The sequence below is a fragment of the Astyanax mexicanus genome, chromosome 16 (assembly GCF_023375975.1).
Source record: "Astyanax mexicanus isolate ESR-SI-001 chromosome 16, AstMex3_surface, whole genome shotgun sequence".
Taxonomy (NCBI): domain Eukaryota; kingdom Metazoa; phylum Chordata; class Actinopteri; order Characiformes; family Acestrorhamphidae; genus Astyanax; species Astyanax mexicanus.
In genome coordinates, this window is record NC_064423.1 from 41,185,216 (window position 1) to 41,210,052 (window position 24,837).

Genomic DNA, 24,837 nt, shown 5'->3' on the forward strand with positions numbered 1-24,837 from the left:
TGACTGTCTTTTTTTTGAGACTGCACTTATGGATACTTTTAAAGCTTTTGAAATTCTTCTTTTCTGGTTGACTGAACTTCATTTCTTCCTAAAGTATAATTATCCTTTATCCTTAGTTAAGTAGTTGTTGTTTCTCATAATCTGGATTCGAACATTACTGAAATATTCACTATTCACTGTATACCTGTAACTCTACCTCTTCACTACTTTACTTTAAGTGATGCTCTCAAACACTTTATTAAGAAACAAGAAATTCAAGTAATGAACTCTTGATGAGGTTCAGCACAGCTGTTAACTGAAAGCAAAGGTTGTTTTTCTTCATAGTGAAGCATGTGCTTTTGTATTGTCTCTCGACAGTAGAGATAGTTACTCCAACAACAAGCAGAATATCCTTAAAAAACTCCTTTTTTTACTCCTGAGGTCTTGTCTTGCTGCACAGTAAACATATTAAAACAGTAAGGGTACATTAATAAACACCATTTACAACACAATGTTTCATCTAACTATTATTTAACATTAGTTAAGACATTATTAGTGTTATTATAACTAATCTGAACTTATTATTGATTACAAAATTCTTGAGACCTTACTTAGCCATTAATGATGTTTAATGATGATTACTGTTGTACGCGCTGTTAATTGACGTACTCTTATTGTAACATTTTACCGAATAAAAATTAGAGATCACTTAAAAATGATGAGTTTCTTTGATTTTACCAAATTAAAAACCTCTGGAATATAATCAAGAGGAAGATGGATGATCACAAACCATCAAACCACCAAACTGAACTGCTTGAATTTTTACACCAGGAGTAAAGCAGCATAAAGTTATCCAAAAGCAGTGTGTAAGACTGGTGGAGGAGAACATGATGCCAAGATGCATGAAAAAAAACTGTGATTAAAAACAAAAAAGCGTTATTCCACCAAATCTTTATGAATATAAACTTGTTGTTTTCTTTGCATTATTTGAGGTCTGAAAGCTCACTGTATATGACTAGAGATGTTACTTAGCTATTTAATGATGTTTATTATTAATGTTGTAAGCTGTGTAAATTTGTGTCCTCTTATTGTGTAAAGTGTTAGAGATTGAACAGATGCAGGTGTTTATAGAGTTTCAGGGTTTATGACAGTGATAATATCCTCTGTATTATTTTATTATTATTATTTTATTATATTTTTGAGCTGCTGGGTCGGATGATCTGCGGATCCGCCGGGCCGCGGACTCTCCTGACACTTCCCGGTGTTGAGTTGTGCTGGTTAAGGGGTTGATTCATGGCAATGGATGACAAAACCTTGAAGTCAGGCTCCCTTCAGTAGGTCAGCCCCCCCCCCCCCCCCCCGCCACCTCCCGGAGCCCGAGTGCCCAAATTAACCCAGCCACTGTCACTCCAGCCCCGGCCGGGGGAAATATAATTGGGTGTCTTAAGGCGCACATCAAAACGCTTAAGATTTTTACGATCGATGTCGCTGGAGTCCATCAGCCCGGCTGATCCCATTATGTTTAAAAACCATTCACACCGATTGATCCGCCGGCGCTGGGGGTATTGATAAATAATTAAAAAGCTCTCCGTTTAATTTGGGGCTAAAGCAGAAGGAGAGGAACCCCATTTTGTGTAATGAGGCCCCTGACGGCCCCCCCTCACCACCGCCGCCACTCTCCCGGCGGACACCGCCAGCTGCATCCGTCTGCCAAACTCACAGGAATCAATGCAATCCGGCCTGAAAGAAAATCAATACGATATGTCCATTTATGTCTCCTAACTCCGGAGCAGAGCACCAGGAAGCCCAACTTACAAACATCCGCCATATTTAACAGGATGATTCTATCATTCGTGTGTAAACGTCTCCACTTTTTCATCTTTAACAAGAAATTGTGTTGAGAATGTGTTCACTCTTCTAAATCCAGTGCTTCACGTTAAGTTTCACTTTAATCCTCAGGTCGACGGTTAGACCCATCACCGAGAATTCACTCCAGCTCGCAGAAAACGAGACTTTATTCAGACGCTGCCAAGTTTTTGATTTTAATTCTGTGCTTTGACGCTGCAGCCGTGATATATAGCCATGTTTAGATTCTATAAAATTGTGCTCAAATATGTTCACTCAGGTTTTTCTTCTGTTTCTGTTGTTTCTAAATCCAAGTTCAGATACGAACAGCTACAATATTTACTTTATTCTTCAGTTCACACTATTAATCTTTTTATGTGACCCATATCTGACATCTATCTGAATGGATCCTACAGAGCAGTGCTTCACGTTAAGTTTCACCTTAATCCTCCAGCCAGAATCTCAGATCTATTTGCTCCAGCTCACAGACATATCATTCAGACGCTGCTAATTTTTTCCATTTTTTATTTTGTCCTTTGACGCTACAGTCGTGATAGATAGCACATTTGTGTTTAATCTCTTCCTCTTTTTCATGATTAACAAGAAATTGTGTTGAGAATGTGTTCACTCTTCTAAATCCATGTTCCTGACCAGAGTTAGACCCATCACTGAGAATTTGCTTTGACTTGCAGAAAATTAGACGTTATTCTGACTCTACCAAATTCTGACCATTTTTAATCCGCCACAATATATAGCCACATATAGACAGTTCTTTTATTTGTCTGTAAACGTCCCTGCATTGTCATGTTTAACAACAAATTGATGTGTTCACTCGTGTTTTCTCCTGTTTCTGCTGTTTCTAGTGTTTTCGTTTACTAAAAGAAGATCCAGAAGTTCCATTCTTAATAAACAGTTTTCTTAAATAATAAACTCCATGCTGAAATGTCTGGCATGTTGTAGTGTTACATGTGTTCCACATGCAATATATATGCCTGACATGATTTACAAATTCAATACACATGCATTACACATGTGAAACAAATAAAATACACATGTAATACACATAAATTACACATACAATACATATACAACACACATAAAATACACATATAATACACATGCATTACACATATAATACACATGCATTACACATACAATACACATGCATTACACATATAATACACATGCATTACACATACAATACACATGCATTACACATATAATACACATGCATTACACATACAATACACATGCATTACACATGTGAAACAAATAAAATACACATGTAATACACATAAATTACACATACAATACATATACAACACACATACAATACATGCATTACACATATAATACACATGCATTACACATACAATACACATGCATTACACATATAATACACATGCATTACACATACAATACACATGCATTACACATGTGAAACAAATAAAATACACATGTAATACACATAAATTACACATACAATACATATACAACACACATACAATACACATATAATACACATACAATACACATGCATTACACATATAATACACATGCATTACACATGCATTACACATACAATACACATGCATTACACATACAATACACATGCATTACACATACAATACACATGCATTACACATACAATACACATACAATACACATACAATACACATGCATTACACATGTGAAACAAATAAAATACACATGTAATACACATAAATTACACATACAATACATATACAACACACATACAATACACATATAATACACATGCATTACACATATAATACACATGCATTACACATACAATACACATGCATTACACATATAATACACATGCATTACACATACAATACACATGCATTACACATATAATACACATGCATAATACATGTATGTGTTATGCATGTGTATTATATGTGTAATGCATGTGTATTGTATGTGTAATGCATGTGCATTACACATATAATACACATGCATTACACATACAATACACATGCATTACACATGTGAAACAAATAAAATACACATGTAATACACATAAATTACACATACAATACATATACAACACACATACAATACACATATAATACACATACAATACACATGCATTACACATATAATACACATGCATTACACATGCATTACACATACAATACACATGCATTACACATACAATACACATGCATTACACATACAATACACATGCATTACACATACAATACACATACAATACACATACAATACACATGCATTACACATGTGAAACAAATAAAATACACATGTAATACACATAAATTACACATACAATACATATACAACACACATACAATACACATATAATACACATGCATTACACATATAATACACATGCATTACACATACAATACACATGCATTACACATATAATACACATGCATTACACATACAATACACATGCATTACACATATAATACACATGCATAACACATACAATACACATGCATTACACATACAATACACATGCATTACACATATAATACACATGCATTACACATACAATACACATGCATTACACATATAATACACATGCATTACACATACAATACAATGCATTACAAATATGTTACACATACAATACACATGTTACATGTGTATTACATATGTGTTACAGGTGCTTTACACATGATACATGATACACGTGCAATATACATGCAATACACATGCAATACATGTGTCACAGATGCATTACAAATGCAATACAAATGTGATACACATGCAATACACATACATTACACATTCTTACACATGCATTACACTACTTCCCTGTGTAGCTCAACCAAAAAAAAAACAGAACCTTAGACAGAATGTCTCAACTAATTATTAATTGACACTAGTCAACATATTATTAATCAGTACAATTTTTAAATTAATGCTTCAATTTACAACATCTTACATTTCTTTCAGTAAAATCCAGTAATGTTTAATAAAGTCTTAAACACTGTAAATTAATAATTGCCATAATTCAATTAAGGTAATATTATGACTAAAATATTGAGAAAATACCAACATACACAGCAACATAGCTGCACTTATGATGCATACAGATTCAGTCTAGACTTGCAACTCGTCTCTAATGACTTCTGACTAAACTGGGACTCTTAAAACAGGATAAAACCAGGATAAACTCATTTAATTGCCTAATTATCAGAAATAAGTGTTTGAATCAGTGTCCCGATACTTTTGTCTGTGTAGCGTAAGTTTGCATGTATAAATAGATCAGTAATAGAGTGGAAATGATGAGAAAATGTAATTGACAGTGTTCCACTTCTAACTTATTTCAGATTTACCAATGTTCCTCATTGTCCCGAGGCAAAGTCATCATATTATGACTTCATGACATCATAGGAAATCTCTTTATATAGGGCAGGTTGAATTCTACATACAAATAATGCACTGATATATATATATATATATATATATATATATATTATTGTTAAGACACAGCCGCAGTAGTATATATATATATATATATATATATATATATATATATATATATATATATATATATATATTACAGCGGCTGTGTCTTAACAATATAATACTGCCTACTACATAATAATACTATAAGGTACACTAAAGGTCAAAAGTTGTAGAACACCCCTATAGTTTATTAGTAGTTCTGCTTCTTTATTTTATCTTTATTTTATCAATGACTTTATTACTGCAATTCTCCACCTGTCAGACTAACTCTAATTCTTCTCTTCTCTGCTGAAACTGAGACTTATTTATATAATACTAAAATACATTAAATATATATTACATTCATGCTATATGACTGGAAAACCAAAAACTAGCATTAACATCAACCACGGGGGAAATGTATTAACAATGTATATTACTAGTGCATCTCAAAAAATTAGAATATTTTTGAAAAGTTACTTTATTTCAGTAATTCAGTTGAAAATGTGAAACTCATTTATTATATAGATGTATTAAACACAGAGTGATCTATTTTAAGTGTTTATTTATTTTATTGTTGATGATTATGAAGCTTACAGCCAATAAAAACCCAAAAATCTGTCTCAGAAAATTAGAATATTATATATTAAGACCAATTGGTACTTTTGGCAGTGTGGGCAGTGTGCCAAATCCTGCTGGAAAATGAAATCCGAAATCCTCATCTCTAAACCATCACTGATTGGTGGAAACTTCACACTAGACCTCGAGCAGTTTGGACTGTGTGTCTCTCCACTCTTCCTCCAGACTCTGCTCTCTTGATTTACTTTAAATGAAATGTAAAATCTTACAAAATCTTACAGCACTTCATATCTTACAGCTTCCCTCTGCTGAAAACAACTTTTATAGAGATCGGATTTCATTTTCCAGCAGGATTTGGCACACTGCCCACACTGCCAAAAGAACCAGTTGGTCTTAATATATAATAATCTAATTTTTTAACTTAAAATAGATCACTCTGTGTGTAATACATCTATATAATATATATGAGTTTACGTTTTCAACTGAAATACTGAAATTAAGTAACTTTCCATTGATATTCTAATTATTTTTTGAGATGCACTAATATGTCTAGACACATCGCTATCAATAGCTAAAAGAAATGTAGGAGAAGATCTTTAGGTAAAATTGCACATATGTTTATGATTCTGTTTCGCTTTCTGTTTAGCTTTCTTTCTCTTTATAGAAACTGTGTCCTACAATGTTGCACAATTACTCGTGAATTTGTGAGAGGACAGAAAGGACAAGCAGCACATTCGCGCCTGGTGGAAATTCAGGGTAAGTGTCACTTTAATCCTTGGCTGAATCTCAAGAGTTTTGAATGAGATAAAACTGACAGCTGGACCTATCAATGAAAATTCACTCCAGTTATTCAGAGCCTTGTTTTTTTTCCCACTGAAACCCTCAATCAGTGCTGTCGTCCATTTTTCCGTCTACTCACAGCCTTATTCCCTACTTCTTGTGGTCTTTTTAATTTCTTCTGGACTTTAGAAAGGGTCACATTGCTGTAAATCAGATATTTACAGTATCTGGTTTTAATACCACATACTAAAGTGGCCCAAATCAGAATTTTACAAAATCACACAAACGACCCTCCTGTGTCACTTATGAGTGGTTGGTGTGGTGCAGTGGATAACACCACCACCTGCCATTGAGCTACTATGTGGGAGACTGGGGTTCAATTCCCTGCCTGGGTGACTGTGCATCACCACACCAGTAAGAGTCCTTGGGCAAGACTCCTAACACTACACTGGCTCAACTAAATAAAAATAACCTCGTAATTTTCTCTGCATAAGAGCGTCAGTTAAATGCCGTAAATGTAAACATATGAGTTAAAGGCAAAAGCTGCTGTTTCCATGTGGGTCAGCCAGACGTCTTCCTGTAGCAGTTTTTTTTTTTTCTCCAGTTTCCAAGCGTCTTTTTTTGAAGGTGTAGGAAACAGTACTCACTGCTCTCTGACTTCATTTATTTAGGAATTTATTTCTCTGTAATTTCTCTATAGAAAAGAAAGAACTTCTACTTTTGATAGTTTTAACAGAGTTCTCTGTGTTTTATCTGTGTCTTGTTCTAGTTATTATGATGATGAAAGTGAAAGTGTGAATGTGCTGTAAGTGTGTAAGTGTGCAAAAGCTGCTGCAGTAGAGAGTAACAGCAGTAACTCCATCTGTTCCAGCTTTACTGCTTTAATACTGACTGAGAGTTTGTAATGTGGACTTCATGGGGGACACATGTTAATCATGCATTTCTGGACAAGCTGAGAGATACAGAACTGAAGCTGTAGAGTACAGGATAAATTACAGGATTTTACACTAATATGACTCAATTCAAGAGAGTGTTGTCCAGCTTGACGCCTGACCAGAGTTACGTAGTGCAGTTAGCAGCGTTAGCAGAGTCCGGAGTGGTACCAATAGAGATGCTATTTTAGGATTAAAATGCTGTAAATAATTTTACTAAAGTAATAGTTTCATTTATTGTGAGTCAGTATCAGCATTTCTAAAGAGTCTAAAGCTGTTATTTAACATTTTAAAGCTCCATTAGGTAGGATTGAGATTTTGTGCTCATGGGCTCCCCCTACAGTTGTAGAGTGTAATAAATGTTTCAGGCGGATTTTAGTTTCTCTTTCTCGTTTTCTGTCTTTCACAGACATATTCGGTCTCTTTCCAGCTTCTGCCAGAGTGTCTGTATGTTAGTTTGTAAAGAATGAACCAGTAGTCCTTGTAGAACTGTTAGAACTAAAGGTCGGAAAGCAGGTCGCAGTTCTCGCGAGCGTTGGTCGCGGCCGCCTCGGAAAACTTACAGAGTCTGGTTTGAGCTCAGAGGAGCTCCGGCACAGACACGAGAGCACCGTTATTCCTCCTATTACACCTCAATGCAGCGCTGCAGTGAGTTTCAAGCTGTAATTTTACTTCTTTAAAAAGATCAAAAATCAACGAAATCCTACCTAGTGTATTTTATAGTAATTGTTTTTTTTTTTTTTTTTGAAGTGTAAAGGCTTAACACTAGATTACTGAGGTGACATATCCTTTGTAAAGTGTGGTATGTGTTTACAGCAGCACTTGGAAGTCTACGTTAGTCTTGCTTAGTCTTGGTTAGTTTTGGTTAATCTTGGTTAGTTTTGGTTAGTTTTATTTAGTCTTGTTTAGTCTTGGTAAGTCTTGTTTAGTCTTGGTTAGTTTTGGTTAATCTTGGTTAATTTTGGTTATTCTTGGTTAGTCTTGGTTAGTCTTGGTTAGTTTTGGTTAGTTTTATTTAGTCTTGTTTAGTTTAGGTTAGTTTTGGTTAGTTTTGGTTAGTTTTATTTAGTCTTGGTTAGTCTTGTTTAGTCTTGGTTAGTTTTGGTTAGTCTTGTTTAGTCTTGGTTAGATTTGGTTAGTTTTATTTAGTCTTGTTTAGTCTTGGTTAGTCTTGTTTGGTCTTGGTTAGTCTTGTTTAGTCTTGTTTAGTCTTGGTTAGTCTTGTTTAGTCTTGGTTAGTTTTGGTAAGTTTTGGTTAGTCTTGTTTAGTCTTGGTTAGTCTTGGTTAGTCTTGTTTGGTCTTGGTTGGTCTTGTTTAGTCTTGTTTAGTCTTGGTTAGTTTTGGTTAGTTTTTGTTTAGTCTTGTTTAGTCTTGGTTAGTCTTGGTAAGTTTTGTTTAGTCTTGTTTAGTCTTGGTTAGTCTTGGTAAGTTTTGTTTAGTCTTGTTTAGTCTTGTTTAGTCTTGTTTAGTCTTGGTTAGTCTTGTTTAGTCTTGTTTAGTTTTGTTTAGTCTTGTTTAGTCTTGGTTAGTCTTGTTTGGTCTTGGTTACTCTTGTTTAGTCTTGTTTAGTTTTGGTTAGTTTTGGTTAGTTTTTGTTTAGTCTTGTTAAGTCTTGTTTAGTCTTGGTTAGTCTTGGTAAGTTTTGTTTAGTCTTGTTTAGTCTTGGTTAGTTTTGGTAAGTTTAGGTTAGTCTTGTTTAGTCTTGGTTAGTCTTGGTTAGTCTTGTTTGGTCTTGGTTAGTCTTGTTTAGTCTTGGTTAGTTTTGGTTAGTTTTTGTTTAGTCTTGTTTAGTCTTGTTTGGTCTTGGTTAGTCTTGTTTAGTCTTGTTTAGTCTTGTTTAGTTTTGTTTAGTCTTGTTTAGTCTTGGTTAGTCTTGTTTGGTCTTGGTTAGTCTTGTTTAGTCTTGTTTAGTCTTGGTTAGTTTTGGTTAGTTTTGGTTAGTTTTTGTTTAGTCTTGTTTAGTCTTGTTTAGTCTTGGTTAGTCTTGGTAAGTTTTGTTTAGTCTTGTTTAGTCTTGTTTAGTCTTGTTTAGTCTTGGTTAGTTTTGGTAAGTTTTGGTTAGTCTTGTTTAGTCTTGGTTAGTCTTGGTTAGTCTTGTTTGGTCTTGGTTAGTCTTGTTTAGTCTTGGTTAGTTTTGGTTAGTTTTTGTTTAGTCTTGTTTAGTCTTGTTTGGTCTTGGTTAGTCTTGTTTAGTCTTGGTTAGTTTTGGTTAGTCTTGGTTAGTTTTGGTTAGCTTTTGTTTAGTCTTGTTTAGTCTTGTTTAGTCTTGGTTAGTCTTGTTTAGTTTTGTTTAGTCTTGTTTGGTCTTGTTTAGTCTTGGTTAGTCTTGTTATTCTTGGTTAGTCTTGTTTAGTTTTGTTTAGTCTTGTTTAGTCTTGTTTGGTCTTGGTTAGTCTTGTTTAGTCTTGTTTAGTCTTGGTTAGTTTTGGTTAGTCTTGGTTAGTTTTGGTTAGCTTTTGTTTAGTCTTGTTTGGTCTTGGTTAGTCTTGTTTAGTCTTGGTTAGTTTTGGTTAGTTTTTGTTTAGTCTTGTTTAGTCTTGTTTGGTCTTGGTTAGTCTTGTTTAGTCTTGGTTAGTTTTGGTTAGTCTTGGTTAGTTTTGGTTAGCTTTTGTTTAGTCTTGTTTAGTCTTGTTTAGTCTTGGTTAGTCTTGTTTAGTTTTGTTTAGTCTTGTTTGGTCTTGTTTAGTCTTGGTTAGTCTTGTTATTCTTGGTTAGTCTTGTTTAGTTTTGTTTAGTCTTGTTTAGTCTTGTTTGGTCTTGGTTAGTCTTGTTTAGTCTTGTTTAGTCTTGGTTAGTTTTGGTTAGTCTTGGTTAGTTTTGGTTAGCTTTTGTTTAGTCTTGTTTAGTCTTGTTTAGTCTTGGTTAGTCTTGTTTAGTTTTGTTTAGTCTTGTTTGGTCTTGTTTAGTCTTGGTTAGTCTTGTTTAGTCTTGGTTAGTCTTGTTTAGTTTTGTTTAGTCTTGTTTGGTCTTGTTTAGTCTTGGTTAGTCTTGTTTAGTCTTGGTTAGTCTTGTTTAGTTTTGTTTAGTCTTGTTTAGTCTTGTTTAGTCTTGTTTAGTCTTGTTTAGTCTTGGTTAGTCTTGTTTAGTTTTGTTTAGTCTTGTTTAGTCTTGATTAATCTTGGTTAGTCTTGTTTAGTCTTGGTTAGTCTTGGTTAGTCTTGTTTAGTCTTGGTTAGTCTTGGTAAGTTTTGGTTAGTCTTGTTTAGTCTTGTTTAGTCTTGTTTAGTCTTGTTTAGTCTTGGTTAGTCTTGTTTAGTTTTGTTTAGTCTTGTTTAGTCTTGATTAATCTTGGTTAGTCTTGTTTAGTCTTGGTTAGTCTTGGTTAGTCTTGTTTAGTCTTGGTTAGTCTTGGTAAGTTTTGGTTAGTCTTGTTTAGTCTTGTTTAGTCTTGTTTAGGTATATATCAGCATTTCTATTCACAGACTGAAGGTGAAATGCTGGAATTCCATCCGTTTGGAACGCCGTTCTCCTGCTGTTTGTGTTTTGTGAAGATTAGCTTTGGTGTCTCTATTGTGTCGCGGAAAATGAGGAATAGAGTCTAAGTGATGCGCTCTTGCCGTATTTGTGCGACGGCACAAAATTGTGGAGGCGCGAGAGGAGCTATTCTGTGGGGAATTATTAGTCGGAGACACACAATGCAATCTAATTTCAGAGCACAATATTATTCAATCGCTGCAGAATTCAATGATTCAATGATTTAGTCTAGTAGGTGCCACAAATACGGCCTTGTGAATGCTGCTGGTGGGGAGGGTGGTGGTGATGGTGAGGATGGAGGGGGAGGGTTGGTATTATAAAAGAATTAATTTTCAGAGAGGAATTTAATTCTGTTTATTTGTTGGTGATATTATTTAGATATTAATATAATATCTGTAGACACTTCACTCACATTTTCGCTTCGCGCGAGAGCGGTAAGTATACAATCAAAAGCTGGATCTTGAGCTTGTTTACGTGCGAGGGGACAATCCGACATAAAGGAGACGATATAATGAGATTTGACTTCATCTCCACCCCCCTCATCATCATCATCCTCACCCTCACCACCAGAACCTCTCCTCTCACCACTGCTGGAATTGGATTATTGGGGGGGGGGTATTTCTTATTTTGTATGGGGGTTACGGAGCACCTCAAAATAAATTCCCACCTATTCAAATTTAAATCAGACCTGGGTGCTTCCAGATAATCCTTTTTAAGACAGTATGAACTCAGAAATGAAGGTCCTGGGCCTGCAGATCTGCTCTGCCTGTGCCGGCATGTTCTGGTGATGCATTCCGGCAATGTATTTATATTTATATTTATATTTATACTAGAACTAGTGCTGTCAATGCAATTTTTATCTGTATTTAGAGAAGTACACACTGTGTGAGCTCAGAAGTCTCGGTTAGTCTTGGTTATTTTTCAATAGTCTTGGTTAGTCTTGGTTAGTATTCGTTAATCTTGATTAGTCTTGGTTAGTTTCATTAGTCTTTGTTAGTCTTGGTTAGTTTGTATTTAGCATAGTAGACACTGTGAGTTCAAAAGTCTTGGTTAGTATTGGTTAGTTTTCTTTAGTCTTGGTTAGTTTTTATTAGTCTTGGTTAATCTTGGTTATTTTTTAATAGTCTTGGTTAGTTTTCTTGTTTAGTCTTGGTTATTGTTGGTTAGTCTTCGTTAGTCTTGTTTAGGTTTAGTTAGTCTTGGTTAGTATTCGTTAGTCTTGGTTAGTATTTATTAGTCTTGGTTAGTTTCATTAGTCTTTGTTAGTCTTGGTTAGTCTTGTTTAATCTTTATTAGTTTTGATTAGTTTTCGTTAGTCTTGGTTAGTTTTCTTGTTTAGGCTTGGTTAGTTTTCGTTAGTCTTGGTTAGTGTTTGTTAGTCTTGGTTAGTCTTGGTTATTTTTCATTAGTCTTGGTTAGTTTTGTTAGTCTTGGTTATTTTTTAATAGTCTTGGTTAGTTTTCTTGGTTAGTCTTGGTTATTGTTGGTTAGTCTTCGTTAGTCTTGTTTAGGTTTAGTTAGTCTTGGTTAGTATTCGTTAGTCTTGGTTAGTATTTATTAGTCTTGGTTAGTTTCATTAGTCTTTGTTAGTCTTGTTTAATCTTTATTAGTTTTGATTAGTTTTCGTTAGTCTTGGTTAGTTTTCTTGTTTAGGCTTGGTTAGTTTTGTTAGTCTTGGTTAGTGTTTGTTAGTCTCGGTTAGTCTTGGTTAGTTTTCATTAGTCTCGGTTAGTCTTGGTTAGTTTTGGTTATTTTTCATTAGTCTTGGTTAGTTTTGGTTATTTTGATTAGTCTTGGTTAGCTTTGTTAGCCTTGGTTAGTCTTTATTAATCTTGGTTAGTCTTGGTTAGTTTTCATTAGTCTTGGTTAGTTTTCATTAGTCTTGGTTAGTTTCGTTAGTCTTGGTTAGTTTCGTTAGTCTTGGTTAGTTTTCGTTAGTATTGGTTAGTTTTGTTAGTCTTGGTTAGTCTTGGTTAGTTTCGTTAGTCTTGGTTAGTCTTTGTTAGTTTTCATTCAGTTTTGGTTATTTTGATTAGTCTTGGTTAGCTTTGTTAGCCTTGGTCAGTCTTGGTTAGTTTACATTAGTCTTAGTTAGTCTTGGTTAGCCTTGTTTAGTCTTCATTAATCTTGGTCAGTCTTGGTTGGACTAAATGTAGTTTAATTTAGTTTGAATTTAGCGTAGTAGACACTGTGTGAGTTCAGAAGGTAGAGTACTGAATTAAGGGCCCTATTTTAGCGAACTACAGGTACAAGCTAGTTCATGCTTAACTGCTGACGCACCTCGGACAGCAGGTACAGATCCCTCCCTCAGATGAAGTCTACTAGCTGATTCTGCTGTCTGAGGTTTATCAACCAGCAGACCCAAAGAACTGTGAGCTGTCAACCGCTTGCCACCATGCAGCTTGATTCAGGGCATGCCAGTGTGTCTTTGCTATCATAACGATGGGAAAAGTACACCTTGCGCAGCTCAAAACATGGGTGTGATATTTTTTTTATTTTGGGTGTAATATTCAGAAGCTCTGCTGCTATTTAAACTCAGGGTGTAAGATAGCAATGAGCATTATGCCGCACCTTGCACAGGGTGTAAAATTGGGTCCTCTAGTATTTTGTGCCTTTTTTTTTTATAAATTCTTTGTGAGGTATATCATTACAGGGAGCTGCCACCTTCAGTTCTCTGCATTTTTTATTCTTTTTACTGGCTTAACACTGTTCATATTCATATTGAAATTATATTGTATCAACTAAAATGGACAAATATACTACGATTTAAAATTTTGTCCATATCTTCCAGGCCTGCGGTTCATTATATAGTCAAGTGAATATTTTAAATAAACAAGTCCAATTATTTGTCCTGAAAGAAATGATCTGTAAATAAAGACAGTGATGCTCAGAGGTTTGAGCGATACCGACGTGGCCATCATTAATTCTTCATCTACAGTAATTACACCTCTTCACCAAACAATACCCGTCCTCTCTCTCTCTCCAACAGATCCGGTTACCCATCCTCTTCTCCAGCTCACACTCATACTGATTAATCACCACACTGCACCACAACACAATAAAACATAACCAGCCCGTTTTTTTTTTATTTTTTAATCTTTTGTTGTTAATGAAAACCCAAAAATCAGTGTCACAAAAAAATTGAATATTATATAATAAGACCAATTAGTACTTTTGTTACATAGTGTGGGCAATGTGCCAAATCCTGCTGGAAAATGAAATCATCATCTCCATAAAAGTTGTCAGTAGCAGAGGGAAGCTGTAAGATATGAAGTGCTGTAAGATTTTGTGGGAAAACAAAACTGCACTGACTTTAGACTTGATAATAAAACACAGTGGATCAACACCAGCAGATGACAGACATGTCTCTCCAAACCATCACTGATTGGTGGAAACTTCACACTAGACCTCGAGCAGTTTGGACTGTGTGTCTCTCCACTCTTCCTCCAGACTCTGATCCCTTGATTTCCTTTAAATGAAATGTAAAATTTACTGATGATCAGTGAAAAATAAAGAAAAAAAACTGATAATGTTAATCCTTTACAGCTTCAAAAACATGTATTATGCAAACTAGGTGATGACGCCATTTATCGACTTCTAGCGACTTTTAGGACAGCCAATAGCAATAGCCAATTGTAACGTGACAAAATGTGAACGGGTATTATATTATTTGAATACTTTTGCAAGCCCTTACCCCTCTGTTTAGCGTGTGCTCTCCGAGAGGTAGGGGTGTCCTGATTCTTAATAGGCTGGAGGGGTAGATCAGGGGAAAGTTTAGGGCTTTAAAAGTGATTATGAGCACTTTTATATGACCATAGTTTAATGTGTAGGTTCAATGTTTTATGGCCAAATTCTTCTAAACAAGCATAAAAAAGGTCATTAGTACCTAGCTAGCTAACTTTTCCATTCCACCTTAAATTGCGAAATGGATGGCAGGAGCTGCAGCATTTAAGGTGGAACGAAAAAATTAATTAAAATAAAAGCTAATCAAAGCTTTTGTAGCACATCATCACAAAGTTAAGAATTAAGCAAAGGGCAATAATAATTAATTTCTGCACCACCTGTCCCATTTATGAAGACATACAATAAAAAACGCCCTATGTATAAAGGGTTTCCCAATTTTAGAGGGAGAATTTAACCCCTTTACCCTTCTAACTCTGTTCTAAAGGGAAGGGTTACATTCAAAATCAAGGGGTAGGGGTAAGTGGTAGGGCCAAGGGGTGAAATGGGATTGGGCCCAACTACACATTAAACTATGGTAATATAAAAGTGCTAATCGTCAATTTTAGCAAGGAAAACACTGAAATTTGTGGTTTTCTTTGGTCGCTTGTGGAAGTGTCATCTTACCAGTGATTCTCATAGCCCTCGGTTTGAAGTGTGCATCTGAAAAATCTCTGTATGAAGGGCTAACAAGCCCCTATCCCTTACCCTAAACTACCCCTCCAGCCTAATAAGAATCAGGACATCCCTAGCCCTTGGTGTGAATGTGAAAAACTTAGGGCCAAGGGTTAGTGGTAGGACCAGGGGGGTGAAATGGGATAGGGTCTTTGTGTTGGTCTATCACTTAAAATCTCAATAAAATAAAAAGATTTTGAAGTTTGTGGTTGTAAGGTGATAACATTTTAAACAAGCTACATCGTGGAATAACAGTTCTGGCTATAATAACATTTAACAACACAGCAAAAAAAAAACTGATTTATGTCATTTGCCTAAAAATAAGGTTATTTTGAGAAGAGACTGCCTATTTAAAAAGCAACAAGAAGTTGTTTGTTAGAGTTCATTTGTAATATTTCTATCATATTTAAAGTGTTTTTTACTCACTTTTTTCTCTCTCAAAATCTTAATCCTTTACAGCTTCAAAAACATGTTTTATGCAAACTAGGCATACGACGTCATTTAGCGACTTCTAGTGACTTTTAGAACAGCCAATAGCTACTTTCCTTACTGAGGAGTTGGCAACACTATCTACTGTATCCGAGCAGAGAGCAAGGTCGTAGCATCAAAGAGGAAACTACTACTACTACAGCTGTGATCCCCCCGGGCTCCTCCCCGACACCTTGTTCCCCATCGCTCGGCGTGAAGTGGTGGCCAACACACACATCACAGGAAAACACACACACACACATATATATATATATATTTATATATATATTTATATATATATTTATGCGTGTTTGAGTGAATGTATGTGAGCGCATGCTGCCGAGAGACAAGAAGAAGAAGAAGAAGAACAAGAACAAGAAGACTTCGAAAAAGGAGAAGAAGAAGAGAAAGAAGACAACGAAAAAAAAAACACAACGTTAGTGGTAATAGGTGACCTTTCTGCGAAGCGGCACCCGTGCATTTTTATGCCGGGGCATAAATAGCTGAGCTACATAACAATTAAGGTAACCTTTCTGTTTGAATAAGTGGCAATTTCTCGCCGACGAAGAAATTACATGAATGATGAATTATTTTGGGGGCTGGAGAGCAGAGATGGAGAGAAAAGGGATGAGATAAGGAGGAGGAGGAGGAGGAGGGAGACGGTAGCGAGACGGTAGAGGGAGAGAGAGAGACAAGGCCAAGAACGAGCGAGAAAAAGATGAAAATACAGAGAAAAATGGGCAAGAGACACTGGAAAAGAGCTGAGAAACCGTGCGAAAAAGAGAAAGAGAGAGAGAGAGAGAGGGAGGAAAGTCTTGACTTTCTTGTAAATCCCAGTTATAATGCCTCGTTAAAAAGATTTGGGGAGGCGTAAGAGAGGCAGAGGTGCTCTTGTTCCCGTTATTTTTAAAGGTAGCCGGGTCTCGGCGGGATTCATTAATGCGCGTCCCGGCGGTGGCTTCACTTTTACCGCGGCGTCGCCCGGGTTCGCACAACCTCCACCAAATTACATCTAATTGGACAATTACTCAAACTCAGAAAACCTCCCCACCATAAGCCAACGAGGCCCCTAATAAACACCTTGTCTTCTCAATAAAAACAAGGAAGTCATTTACCTGACCCAAGAGGCACAATTTTTATCTGCGCTAAATTTATTTCCGAAATAATTGCGGCGCGCGGCGGAGAGAGAGAATATTAAAAAGGCGGCTGAGCGGGGGAAGAGTAATTCGGGCCGACCTCGGGCCTGCTCTGTAGCCCACTCTCCCGGGAGGAAGCTCATTTGTTCCCTAGATAAGAGCATTGCACACACACACACACTGTAACACACACACTGTAATACACACACTGTAACACACACACACACACACATATACACAACTGTAATATTATTGCTGTCATGGCATAATGAAATAATTACTGGTTTGCCTGCTGCACTCACACAAACACTCCCTCCCTCTCTTTCTCTCTCTCGCTCTCTTTTTTTTCTTTCTCTCTCTCTCTCGCATGCTCTCGCGCTCTCTCACTCAACTTCAATCCCCTCTGCCCCCCCAAGTGGAACAAAACTACTTTGTATTTGCGTGCGGCGCAGTTAATTAAGCCGAGAATGTCCACGCCGGCCGCATTGTTCCTCTAGAATGAGCAGCAAATTGTGTCTAAACGGCCTGAAGTGCTCACAGCTAACGGCTAGCAGCTAACGGCTAACGGCTCTGAAACTGAAGAGCGGCCCGAGCCCTGGGGATGGACACCACGCGGCGCCACACACACTACAAGACATCAAGAGCTTTATACCAGACGTTCTAAGCCTTTTTTAGCTGTGCAATGCCTGTTTAGGGTTCCAAAAGTTTTGCAACATTCACGTTACATTATCTATTAATGCTAACTTTTACAATTTACAATGTTGCTGAAGATTTACAGCATCAAAGCGATTGAAAACATTTAATAATAAATTAGAAATAATAAGGAATAAAATAGTAAAAAATTATAAATAAAAGAGAATGCTCAGTTTAAATCAACATTTAATGTGGATGAATAAAATAGATATGTAAAATAGAAAATCTAAAAGACTGTAAAAAAAAAAAACATAAACCATAGGGCTCATGGCTAACAGCGCTAAAGAGCGGCCCGAGGGATCAAGAGCTTACACTAGAGGTTCTTTTAGGGTTTAGGGTTCCAAAACTTTTGCAACATTCACGTTATATTATCTTATGCGGTAATACTTTAAAATAGTCAAAATAATCAGCCACTTCAGTCAAAACATTGGAAATCTAAGGCCCTATTTCGGTGATCTTTAGGCATGTCTGTGTGTCTTCGCTATCATAACGACGTGATAAGTATGCTACCTTGCTTGGCTCAGAACTTTGCAAAAGGCATGTTCTCATTTAATCTTAACTAATGATGGGTGTGGTTAATTTTGGGTGTAATGTGAAATAATAAACCAATCAGAGAGTCTCTTGCTCATCATTCTCTTTAAGAGTAGATCAGGTGAGCTCTGACGGATTTGGTGGATTGCTATTGTAACGGTGCAGCTACCTGGACGTGTCCAACAAACTCTTCTCAGCAGAGGAAACTGAGCTGCTGGTTGACGCTGTGAAGGAGCTCCAGCAGCTCATTTACGGGAACAGCAATGCTATTTTATTTACTATTTACTATTAATATGTTTATTGTTGATGTAAAAGTTGGGTTTGTGCTGCTGTGTGTTCATGTGTTGCCAAGATAGCGATGAACGTCTGACTGTTGACGACTCTCTAGGTTGTATTCAGTAATGAATTGAGCATTGTGATGCAACTTGAGCATGAGCAAATGAAAATAAATGTTGAGTTATATATTAGCAATGCTTTTCTATAGCGATTAAACGAGGCAAACTCGTAACTGTAAATACATAAAGCTCGTAGCTGATTGGACGGTGTCTGGGTGAGGGGTTCAGACCCACTTGATTTGACAACGTAAAGCAAATTGGTTTTCTGGGAGGGCTAATTGGTTATTGATTATGAGTGTTTTGCTTACCTACAGGCATCTCCTGGTGCTGTGGGCAGTCAGGACTGTACTCATTGTGGTGAAGGCCGTTTCTAATTGTATACGGCATATTAAAATCAATAGGTATGAGTATATCAGCAGAAAACGCTGGATTGGACATCAGAGGCAAAAGAATGAATCCGATCCAATCCTGTAACTGATCTAGTGTGAAGTACTAAATGTCTAAATGTTTGTAGATACCCTTCTTTCTAATTTATGGAATTTAGCTTCTATACTTTAAAGCATCTACTGCATCTAAAAGTAATGGGGCATCTGCACAATCATTTATTTTTCTTTATTAATCCAATGTATTAATCATATATTAATAAAGTCTACAGTTTGAATGTTTAAATGTAATGATATCTGAGCAGTGAGGTCAATCCATTCATTTCACATTTTATTAAATGTGTGTGAATGTGAATATATCTACACTGATAGCCGTGGTGGTCTGGAAATGAGGTGCGTTCAGGTAAAAACTGCCGTATTGCAGTCAGACGTTCATTGCTATCTTTTATACAACAGTTAGTTCCGACCTCACAATCTGATTGGTTGAGAAGTGTTCTAGCCGTGCTCACACTAAACCTGTATCACTCCGCCGACGCGTTGCCGAGTAACAGCGTATACACACAGGACACCTGCAGCAGCGTTAGCTTAGCACAGGCTAGCGCTCAACCGTGGCACGCTCGCCCGCAGCGCTGACTTGTCTTTCGTGGAAAAAAGGGAAAGGAAATCGCTCGGTTAATGCCGTCCGACAGCCAGAACGCTAACCAGTCAGGCTAGGCTAAGCTAATGCTAATGCTGAGCTAAAGCAAGCTACGCTAACCTAACCACAGTCCAGCCGGCTAGCTAAAACCAACACCACCCAGCAAAATAAGCAGAAATGCTCAAAAATGTGCAGCGTTCACCTGAAGACAGGAGAAGGCAGGAGAGGAGAGTATCAGCGTTATTTCACGCTCCTAACGTTACCATCTTCGCTTATTCACAATTTTGATATCAAGCTAACTTTCGTGGTGTTAGTCTGTATGAACCATACGCCGTTTTGTAGTTAAGTTTCAGTTCTGTTACAGTTGTGGTGGAACTACTTTTTGGAGGAAGGCTCAGTCCATATTAAAGCATATTCAAACTGAATTTCTTAAAGTTCTTTGATTTATTTTCTTTATTCATTTTGTAAAAAGAAACTGTTGTATAAAAGCAATAGAGCACTCGAGGTTGTGTATTATCACGAATAATATCACGGCTGTGATGATCTACTGTATTCGCCTTTCGTGATAACACACTCCCTCTCGTGTTCTATTGCTTAAATCACACACACACACACACACACATGAACACACAGCATCAACAATAAACAGAATAGTAAATAAAATAACATTGCTGTTCCCGTAAATGAGCTGCTGGAGCTCCTTCACAGCGTCAACCAGCAGCTCAGTTTCCTCTGCTGAGAAGAGTTTGTTGAACACGTCCAGGTAGCTGCACCGTTACAATAGCAATCCACCAAAGACAGAGTTCACCTGATCTACTCTTAAAGAGAATGATGAGCAAGAGACACTCTGATTGGTTTATTAGTTCATGTTACGCCCAAAATTAACCACACCCATCATTTATTATGAGAATTAGTACATGTGTTTTGCGAGGAGTACTTTTCCCATCGTTACGATAGCAAAGACACACAGACATAGCAAAGACACACAGACACACAGTCACTCTAGCTGCTAGATAGAGTGAGAGAGAGAGAGAGTGATGGAGGGAGAGAAACCAAGAGTGAGAGAGAAAAGAAGAGAAAAAGAGAGATAGTGATAGAGCGAGAGAGAGAGAGTGATGGAGCGAGAGAAACCTATAGTGAGAGAGATAGTGATAGAGCAAGAGAAAGAGGGAGTGACAGAGTGAAAGAGAGAGTGATGGAGGGAGAGAAACCAAGAGTGAGAGAAAGAAGAAAAGAAAGAGAGAGATAGTGATAGAGCGAGAGAGAGAGTGATGGAGCGAGAGAAACCAAGAGTGAGAGAGAGTGATAGAGCGAGAGAGAGAGTGATTGAGTGAGAGAGAGTGATAGAGAGAGAGAGAGAGTTATGGAGTAAGAGAAACCAAGAGTGAGTGAGAGAGAGAGTGATAGAGCGAGAGAGAGAAGAAGAGAAAGAGAGAGTGATGGAGGGAGAGAGAGTGTGATGGAGCAAGAGAAACCAAGAGTGAGAGAGAGAGTGAGAAAGCAAGAGAAATAGAGAGTGACAGAGTGAGAGAGATAGTGATAGAGCAAGAGAAAGAGGGAGTGATAGAGTGAAAGAGAGAGTGATGGAGGGAGAGAAACCAAGAGTGAGAGAAAGAAGAAAAGAAAGAGAGAGATAGTGATAGAGCGAGAGAGAGAGTGATGGAGCGAGAGAAACCAAGAGTGAGAGAGTGAGAGAGCGAAAGAGAGAGTGATGGAGTGAGAGAAAGAGAGAGTGATAGAGCGAGAGAGTTATGGAGTGAGAGAAACCAAGAGTGAGCGAGAGAGAGAGTGATAGAGCGAAAGAGAGAGATAGTGATAGAGCGAAAGAGAGAAGTAGAAAAAGAGAGGGATAGTGACAGAGCAAGAGAGAGAGAGGGAGTGATGGAGTGAGAGAGAGAGTGATAGAGCAAGCGAGAGAAAGAGGGAGCTGATTGGTTTATTTCATGTTACGCCCAAAATTAACCACACCCATGATTAATTAGGAGAATCAGTACATGCCTTTTAATCGCTTCGAGACGAGCAAGGTGTACTTTTCCCGTCGTTATGATAGCAAAGACACACTGACACGCCCTAAATCAAGCTGCAACAATGCGCAACTGACAGTTCACCCAGTATAGATCACTAAAATACAGCCCATAGTTTCTAATCAGACCTCACCTGTAATCATTTACATATCTGTCACATATTAAAACCGTACTGTAACTGCATGTTGAGTTTTGTACCTGTCCAGAGTGCATTATTTATCCTTTATTATGATTTTGTTCTGATACTAGGAGTTATATTAATGGGTTAAATTATAATACCTATCCATTACTATAAAGTGCGTGTGTGGTGTGATGCTCGGGATAGTGATACGCGGTCGTGGTTTGGAAGCATTTACTGTATCTGTCGGGAAATGCATCGTTCTGCAGCGGCCGAACGGTCCGAACTCTCGCTTTTTCTACACAACAAAAAGATATATATAAACCAGGCTGAAATAGTTCTGCAAATGGATTTGGTTCATTTGGACTGAAATTAATAAAATATATTAAGTTAAATTAAATATACATGAAGTATACTACAATTTACTGTAAGTACAATTGTCTGTGTTATATTGTATTGCTGAGTGTGTATCAGACATTTTTGGTTTTAGAGTAGAATAGAATAGAGTAGAATAAAATAGAATAGAGTAGAATAGAATAAAATGGAATAGAGTAGAATAGAATAAAATAGAATAGAGTAGAATAGAATAAAATAGAATAGAGTAGAATAAAATAGAATAGAGTAGAATAGAATAAAATAGAATAGAGTAGAATAAAATAGAATAGAGTAGAATAGAATAAAATAGAATAGAGTAGAATAGAATAAAATAGAGTAGAATAGAATAAAATGGAATAGAGTAGAATAGAATAAAATAGAGTAGAATAGAATAAAATAGAATAGAGTAGAATAGAATAAAATAGAGTAGAATAGAGTAGAATAGAATAAAATGGAATAGAGTAGAATAGAATAAAATAGAATAGAGTAGAATAGAATAAAATAGAATAGAGTAGAATAGAATAAAATAGAGTAGAGTAGAATAGAATAAAATAGAATAGAGTAGAATAGAATAAAATAGAATAGAGTAGAATAGAATAAAATAGAATAGAGTAGAATAGAATAAAATAGAGTAGAGTAGAATAGAATAAAATAGAGTAGAGTAGAATAGAATAAAATAGAAGAGTAGAATATAATAAAATAGAATAGAGTAGAATATAATAAAGTAGAGTAGAATATAATACAATAAAATAGAATAGAGTAGAATATAATAAAATAGTAGAAGTAGAGTAGAATTTATACATGCTATATATACAGACAGGTGACAGTTGCTTAAAATTATTAATTATAATTAAGTAGTTATCAATTAATATAAGACTCTCTCTCTTTCTCTCTCTATCTCTCTCTCTTTCTCTCTCTCTCTCCAGCTGGGTTTTCTCTCACTTTATCAGCAGTGTGAGCGAGAGCAGAGATGAATAAATAATCTGTTGACCTCACACATCCCGAGATAACAGTCTAACACCCTGACCAACACCAGTTACCCACAATCCCCCTCTCCACAGAGAGAGAGAGAGGAATAGAAGAGTGAGAAAGCAAGAGATATAAAGAAAGTGTGTAAGTGAGAGAGAGAAGGAAGAATGGAGAAAGTGAAAGAACGAGAGAGAAAGAGACAGCAAGATATAGAAAGAAAGTGTGTGTGAAAGAGGGATGAATGGAGAAACAGAGAAAGAGCTATGAAGAGCATAAGAGAGAGAGAGAAATAGAAAGAGATAACAAGAGAGAGAGAGTGATAGAAAGAATCAAAGAGAATGTAAGAGTGAGCTAGAACACAAGATAGAAAAAACGATTGAGAGAGAGTGTGAAAGAGGCAGGAATGGAGAAAGAGAGAGGGCAGAGAGATACTGTGAATAGAGAGAGTGATAGAGTGAGCGTGAAAGAGAGAGAAAGAGCGAGAGAAGGATAGAGAAAGAGAGAGAGAGGGGGATAGAGCACGAGAGAGAGAGATAGAGAGGGGGATAGTGGGAGAGAGAGAGAAAAAGAGTGATAGAGCGAACGAGAGAGATAGAGCGAGAGAGAGAGTGATTGAGAGAGTGATAGAGCAAGAAAGAGAGAGAGAAAGAGCGAGAGAGAAAGAGAGATTGACAGAGCGAGAGAGAGAGAGTGATAGAGAGTGATAGAGCAAGAAAGAGAGAGAGATAGAGCGAGAGAGAAAGAGAGTGATAGAGCAAGAGAGAGAGAGAGTGATAGAGTGAGAGAAAGTGCGAGAGAGTGATAGAGTGAGAGAGAGTGATAGAGCACGAGAGAGATAGAGTGTGTTAGTGAGAGAGAGAGAAAAAGAGTGATAGAGCGAACGAGAGAGAATGAGAGATAGAGCGAGAGTGAGAGAGAGTGATAGAGTGATAGAGCAAGAGAGAGAGAGAGAGATAGAGCGAGAGAGAGAGTGATAGAGCGAGAGAGAGAGAGAGAGAGAGTGATCGAGAGAGAGTGATAGAGCGAGAGAGAGAGAGAGAGTGATAGAGCGAGAGAGAGAGAGTGATAGAGCGAGAGAGAGAGAGAGAGAGAGAGTGATGGAGCGAGAGAGAGAGAGAGAGAGAGAGAGAGAGGGATAGAGCGAGTTCACCCCAGGAGAGTTAGATTGTGACAAATGGAGTGTAAAAAACAACAGCAGCAGCAGACTGAGAGAAAGACAAGAGTAAAACTCACAAATAATTAACTGAGTAAATATTGGAGTGCGGACTGACTAATTACCTCACACACGTCTCACTGTGCTCTCATTACTGCTCCCGCCAGAGTTAACCCTCACACTACCACACACTACCTCACACAGGTCTCACTGCGCTCTCATTACTGCTCCCGCCAGAGTTAACCCTCACACTACCACACACTACCTCACACACATCTCACTGCGCTCTCATTACTGCTCCCGCCAGAGTTAACCCTCACACTACCACACACTACCTCACACACGTCTCACTGCGCTCTCATTACTGCTCCCGCCAGAGATAACCCTCACACTACCACACACTACCTCACACACGTCTCACTGCGCTCTCATTACTGCTCCCGCCAGAGTTAACCCTCACACTACCACACACTACCTCACACATGTCTCACTGCGCTCTCATTACTGCTCCCGCCAGAGTTAACCCTCACACTACCTCACACTACCTCAAACATGTCTCACTGCGCTCTCATTACTGCTCCCG